Raw genomic sequence first — 7,394 nt, forward strand, 5'->3', positions numbered from 1 at the left:
GGGCCTATTTTTTTTCTCTCCTTTCAACAACGTTTTTATTATAGGGATGGTATCGAATAACAAGTTTCGATTTCTGTCACAAAGTCAGAATATCTTTCATCAAGTTGATTTAAAATTGTGTTAACAGTAACATATTTCCTATGATAAAACAATATTTTCTTTTAAATCAGTTACCTTATTGGTGAGAAGTTAAATTTTGATCTGGCAAATTTCAAAATAAAATATCAATTGAATGTCCTTCCTAGATACGGAGTGGAACTTGTGTTTATTTCCTTTATATGATAGCTGTTCTTAGCTAATATAATTAAACAAAGCAACAGCTAAGCTCCTCTCCTATTAAACATTATTTAAATTGTCAGGTTTATCACGTCATTTTTTGTCTTCCTTTTTAAAGCATGTTGGAAATCATATTTTCTACAACTCATGCATATTATTTTCCTAAAACGCATATTGCAAGTACTATATATTCATTGTTGACTGAATTAATTTTCTCAATGAGATTTGCTTCAATCAATAATATATAAATATATGTCAAGCAATCAATATATTTAATTCATTTTAAAATTTATCTTTAGAATGCTCCTGGAACGTCTTGCCACAATAAATGCAATTGTGTTATTGTTACGATAATACGATCAATTATTCGTATATTGTGTATTAGTGAGTCAAGATTTGGTGAGCTTAATTAATTTAGTTACTTACATGGATTACATAAGAGAAGGATAGTAGGGATTTACTTTGATAACCAATGAGGAAAATCCAGTGTAGATTGGGCATCTTAAAAAAACAAAAATCCACATGGTAACCCTGGCAATTTGAACAATGTTTTGGAGGAGAGAAAGAGTAATGCTCATGACGTTTCATCAGATCAGTTTCAATCAGCTGGGACAAGAGAGGAAGGAGAAAAGGATATACACAAGCTCATTTATTAGAATTACTCCAATGTCAATCCCCAATTCTACTTTGAGTCCAACAAGGACTTACAATTAACCCTCTGTCTTTTATGAGCATACAAGAACGTTTTAACAGGTTTTGAGTATAATTGAATCTATTGAGGAAAGTATGTTCACTATACAGGAATTCAATAATAATGACAACTACTAAGGAAAAGAAAATTATTTCTTTATGTTACCAATTAGAAATTAATAGGCCATCTACAAAACACACCAGATTTACTTAATCGTTGATAATACAAAAATATACATTGTATTTTGTTGTCCGTTATCTATAATTCCATTTGTTTTCTACTAATCAATATTTCTGAACATTGTTTGTTGAATTCAAATTTTAATAGCTGTTTCACTCTTAGGTTTCATCAAATTTTAATTTTTGTAAGAATGTCGGATCATTGTTTTGTCACCAGATGTAAAACAGATTATTGGGGGTATGAAAAAATGAACCGTATAACATGCTCGCATAAGTTCCCGTCGAATTTCAAAGAGATATAAATAAATAAAGGTCATCATAAACAAGTTAGAACTTATTATACTTATCCATCAAATATGAATATACATGTAATGTTGAATTCTTTAATATATGAAATAGATGTAGGTGTCTCTTTTTATAATCAGAAATTTTATTGTGAGTGTGGATTTTAAGTCCATAGCAAGTTTATACCTCAATATCTAGGTAAACTTGGTATCTATGTTTATGAAGATGTGTTCATCGAATTCAGTTGACAAAACTCTAAAGGATAGAGTACAAAATTCTTTAAATGTCCTCCAAATACGAACACAGTCCAGACATTATTTTGTACCTATGTACTGGTCGCACGCCCAAGGGCGCAAAATATTATGTTGAAGAGCTTAAATTGATGATTACAGATTAGGTGTAAAGGTAAAAATTAATTAGGTGCAGTTTAGCCAAATTGGATAATTGGAACCAGCTTTATACTGGAAAAAAACCTCAACATTTTTAAGCATTTATATTTTGGGTAAAAGAAATGTGATCTCATATCTCGTTGGATATGAACCCCTTGGACAACTGTGTAATGAAGATATAATCCAATAATTGTTCGCATAACATTGCTGACTACATGCAAGCTTCCATTCTTATGTCAGTGCCCCTCAGGGACACTGCGTTCCTTATCAAACAATAAAAGTTTTCTTGATTTTTTAATCCTCAACCTATTAATAATTGAATTCGGATATATTTGACATGTTTTTAATTGTTGTTTCGAACCAATGACTCCTTATATATTATTTGATGAATATACATACACAGGTAGTAACGCGGTTTCAAACAACGCAGATTTGCATAACTCGCTGTTTGGAAATATTCTGACTCCTCCTGTTGGCATTCCATGGGCATTGAGCAACAGACAATGCCTTGTCGGGCCAAGTTTTGGCGGATTCAGTGTTTACAGGCACTGGGACAAAACTAAAATTAGTGTTACGGCTCTTGGACTGCGGTATATTCTCCCGTATCGCTGTTTTTTATATTATGATAAGTAATTATAAAAGTTTTATATCAAGGTAAACAATAATTTTTATAGGTGTTGATGAGTTTGTTCATACTATCCCTATATATTCATATTATAGAAAACGTATAACTTTGCAAAGGGGAGAGGGAATTGTCCTGTGATTATTTAATTTATGCTTAGACTTGAAACTTTTGATATTTACTTATTATACAAACTTGCAATTAAAAAGGTTGCTGAATAAATATTGGTTAAATTCCGATTATTTTAATTTTTCAGTAATGAAATGAAAAATCAAGTAAATAACTGGTCAGAATTAAATTTTACAAATACTCTATAAGTGTTTATCTTTTATACATTATTTAAAATGATCTTTAATCAATAAAATGGTTTATCGACCTAATCATTCCAAAAAAAAGGTAAAATATTAAAATGTGGACCTCGAAAAATAATTTCTCTCATTTTACAGGTTTTAGTACAAAAAAGTCCTCGTACAATGCTGATCTCATATTACGCGGATTTGTCTTGTTCCCAAAAACTAAGATAAGCGGAGACCCCCTGTACAAGTACATGAATCCATTTGTCCTCATTAGTCGAACTGGGTGCACAATTTTTCATCTATCCTTCTCTGTCATTTACTGATACAAAATTAAAAATGTTTGATGTATAGATAAGAAACCTTTTGTATTTTTATAAACCAGTCACAGGAATATCATAAAGAGAGAAATTGCTGTTTTTATAATAAAGAGTTGGACCCATCTACATATTCTATGAAGGTAGACAAAAAATTACGCCAGTCCTTAGAATGGAGACGAAACCGATCTGGATTAACTTTGAGGCAAGACTTAATCCCTCAGATTGGCCCATATTAATGTCCTCGAGATATAACAGGGGAGTCCTCAGAATCAAATCTACTGCTGTTTATAAAAAAATATCCTTTTTTGTAAACAGCAATTACAAAATTTCAAATATTAAATTTTGGTGAAAAAAATTCAAAAATTCAGGGCTTTTTATAAAAAATTGAATTTTTTGGATTTTTTTTTTTTCAAAATTAAATTATTAATAATGGTTATTTAAAAAAAAAAATCAAAAATCCACAGTGTTTCACAAGCAATTAAATATTTTGGGGAAAAAATTACAGATTTTTTAAAAATTTGGATAGGTTGGAAGCTACATCCCTCCAGCCCACCACCCTGAGAAGCCCCTGCATTAAGATAGGTGAAAGATGGAGTGGCTTATCTCCAAAATACAAAGCATAATATAGGCAGTGAAGCAGAAGAACCAAGAGCTCCCTTCGTGACTCCATCATTACGTCTCCCAGGTAATTAGAATTGAGTATTCATGGAAGGTAAATATATTCTAATAAGTAATACACCATATTTATAGAGTATTTATTCATAATTTTTTATCAGAACTCGCCAAACATCCTCTCTTCATGATATGATTTATTTATCAGATCTCTGATTTACCGGGTTTTTTGAACTAATTTTAACTGTTATATATTCCTTTGTGCGTTTTTAACCTCTTTATATTATGATTAATACTTCTAGATTTATAGAAATATAAGATTTTTTTAATGACAAAAAAAAAAATAAAGACCAGATAAGCTAATAAAACTTTAACTCCAGGATATGCTCGCGGATGTTCTCATCGAACACACATCAAAATTTCATTTATCTAAAAATAAATCAGTAAAATAAAGTTAATGAACCATTAACTCTGTTCTATCTCCGTTTAGAAGGGTTAAATTCTCAATTTGTATGTTTCACCTTGAGGGAGACTATGTAAAAATGAGAAGGAAAACTCAGTGCATCTATTTCACTATTGCCAAATCTAAACTCACGTTGGAAATACAAGGTCTAGGATGCGTAGGGGATTGGGCCAACATAATCCGATTGGCTGGTACACGCCTATCCTAGAGGCCTGGATGGATTTAAGATCGAAGAAATTATTTCAATAGTGCTCCATACAATATATGGTGCACGCTCTTCCGGGCCAGCCATACCTGGAGGTATGGAGGGGCTCGTAAATATTTATATTTGAACTATTAGTATCATTGACGAAAGGGGAGCAACGATGGATTTGCCAGAGTAGAAGAGCAGATAAGACAAAAAAAAAGGTCGACTACATATTCTCTTCTTACTCAACTCGACCACGTTAAAATGCGTCGTGAACAGCTTTGAATCTCGAAGAAACAAATCAAATAAGTAATCAATTAAACTATTCCACACAGAGTCATTATCAATGAATGAATAATTGAATGTTCTTTGATTTATTTGAGAAATTTGATACATCTTAAGAATTATTTTGTTTATTGTATCAGTGCAGACCACTTATCCACATTGTTTACCCACGTGTTTGATTACACAACTGTTGCCAATTCTATTCGAACTTCAACTATTTAATTGAAGAAGTTAAGTTTTCTAAATTACAAATTTAAATAAGTGCTTCTCGGCCTCGTATGCCTGTTTAATGATTAAATTATAAGATAATTTATGAAATAAATACTTATGACCTTTTGATATAACAAAACAAAGAAACTAGGTGTGTACTCATATAAAGTTTATCAATTAATTAGCAGCTGTTAATATGCAAATTATATAAAAAGACTTTATTAAATACAGCTAAAAAAATCCAGACAATGACTGTAATGTTTTTATCTAGGGAAATAATATATCTGCTTACAGAGATCATTATAAACTATTTGTTCGTTGCTTCCTAATACTTTAAAAATTTTCAAAATAGAAAGGAATGATTTATTACATATAGGATATATGTATATATATTTTTTTAATTTACGCTCATTACAAACTAGGTAATATTTACAGTAATCCTGATAACAGCGTAAGATGTATCTGGCTCACCACTTTAGCCTTGCAAGTCAAAATACTAAAGATTCGAAATAATTTTTGAACAACGGAAAGTACTAGTTTAATCTGTCAAAAGTGGAGTCTTAAAAAAAAATTGTTCACTCTTAGAATCCTTTTGAATCCAATTCTTTTATGAGAATCCCAAAAACTCAAGCAATGAACGTATCAAGAGCTTTTTGTACCTTAGAATAGTCAACTCATCTAGAGGGGATGCCTTATTGTTGTCTACTTTACCAAAGGTCGGCAACCCCCGATCCTAGGTCCATAACAACCTGTGAATGAATTTTGAACGGCTCGTCATCTTATTATGGAAAATCATCTAAATATAGTATAGTGACCTAACTTATTTTACAAATGTTTCATGGCCTTATCCGCAGGAAAATGCTAAATCGAGTATATGCATGAGAGGAAATTTAAAACAAAATAAAATAAACCAACTGATTTTGATCCTTTTTTGGTTTTTTTTTAGATAAAAGGTTGCGTGATGCAATAAAAGTAAGGACATGATACATTAAAATATTCAAGTATAACCATTTTAATATATCATACAAAGATGCAATCGGTTGCAAGTACCCACAAATGTAAGACCTACCAACACCCTATCAATAATATCTTGAGTGGGTTTTTTTCTTGTTATTGTTAAGTGGTATTGAAACCACATTTTTTATTCAAAATTACATACACTATCGGCGAATTCAAATCACATTTTATGATCTACGTTCATATGAATGTACGGATCCGTTATTTTAAGGTTTGATTATAGAAAGATAAAAAAAAATGTAATATTACATATATACATGGTGGTGATTTTAAATCCATGAAATTTAAGAATATTGTATATCACAATTTTTAATTAAAATTAATTCAACAACTCAAAAATATTGTTTTCTTTCATGAAGGGGTCCATACTGAAGTCACTGACTCAAACCAACCACATCCACCTCCAGCGATATACTCTAACCTGGACCTAAGCCTGGTACAGCTATTGATGGGTCACTCCATGTCCATTTAGTCCACTGCCTAAAGATTGAAAGCTTATTTGTGCCCATTTCTGGGTCTGTGGTTCTATCGGTCCTGGCCTCGGTTCAGCATAATCGGTCTCAGTTCTTTTTTATACAGATTTGTGTTGATTACATATTGTTAATAAAAACATTTTTTATGTCACTATTTTGATTTATTTGATAGCCATTTAGCTGAAATATAAAGCTCTTTTTTATACAGTTTCAGTTTGCTAACCGGCACTTAAAATAAGGAGCATAAAATCCGGGCCCAGGAAATTTTATTAGATGTAAACAAGACCGTAGCTACCTTATTGACAGATTTTGTAGTTCCCCAAGTTCCAGCAGCGGCTCCAAAAGCTAAGGTTACATAAGGCAAGGGTTTTTAACCGTGGGGGTAGGCTAGGTGGGGGGGGAAGGAGTACAGGATGATGGAGAATTGAGGATTGCTTTCAGTCTAAGCATATATGGTACACATGTTTCGTATAAAGGTGTACTTAGCTTCGCATAGTAAAGCTTGGGAAGCACTGGCTTAACCATATCATAGGTCCCCGACAAGCTTAGTAGCGGACTTGGATCCATAATCTACCCCACCCCTTCCCTTTTTTATTTACATCGTCTGGTACCAAAGACAACTTTTCCAGATCTATTAGAAGTCCTTAGTTATTTGAAAAACAGATACAACTGGATCTCCCTAGTGACGTAAAAAAATCATTGGAGAACTCTTCAATTGCACAAAAAAACCTTGACTTATTGACTAAAGCTTATTTATTTTGTATAATATATAAGCACAAGAAACGAAACCGCTAAATAATATATTCCGGGCTCAGTTCGAATTTGTTGGTTCCGCTTTTAGCGGTTCAAGAACTGGAACTGCAATAAGTGGCACACATCATTCTGTTTCGGAAAAATCTCAAAGATTTTGTATTTTTTTTAATACAATTTTGTCAGCAAAATCTGATTAACAAACTTTCATAAACATAGATGTCAGTTTTACCACGAAAATGAGGTCTACAAATTGGAGTTCCATATTTAAATTCCCCACCCTGTATTCAAATATAAACAATTAAGGATCCGTTAGTTATCTTCAAAAGTAAAATAAAGGGT

Source organism: Lepeophtheirus salmonis, chromosome Z, assembly GCF_016086655.4.
Source record: "Lepeophtheirus salmonis chromosome Z, UVic_Lsal_1.4, whole genome shotgun sequence".
NCBI classification, from domain to species: Eukaryota; Metazoa; Arthropoda; class Copepoda; order Siphonostomatoida; family Caligidae; genus Lepeophtheirus; species Lepeophtheirus salmonis.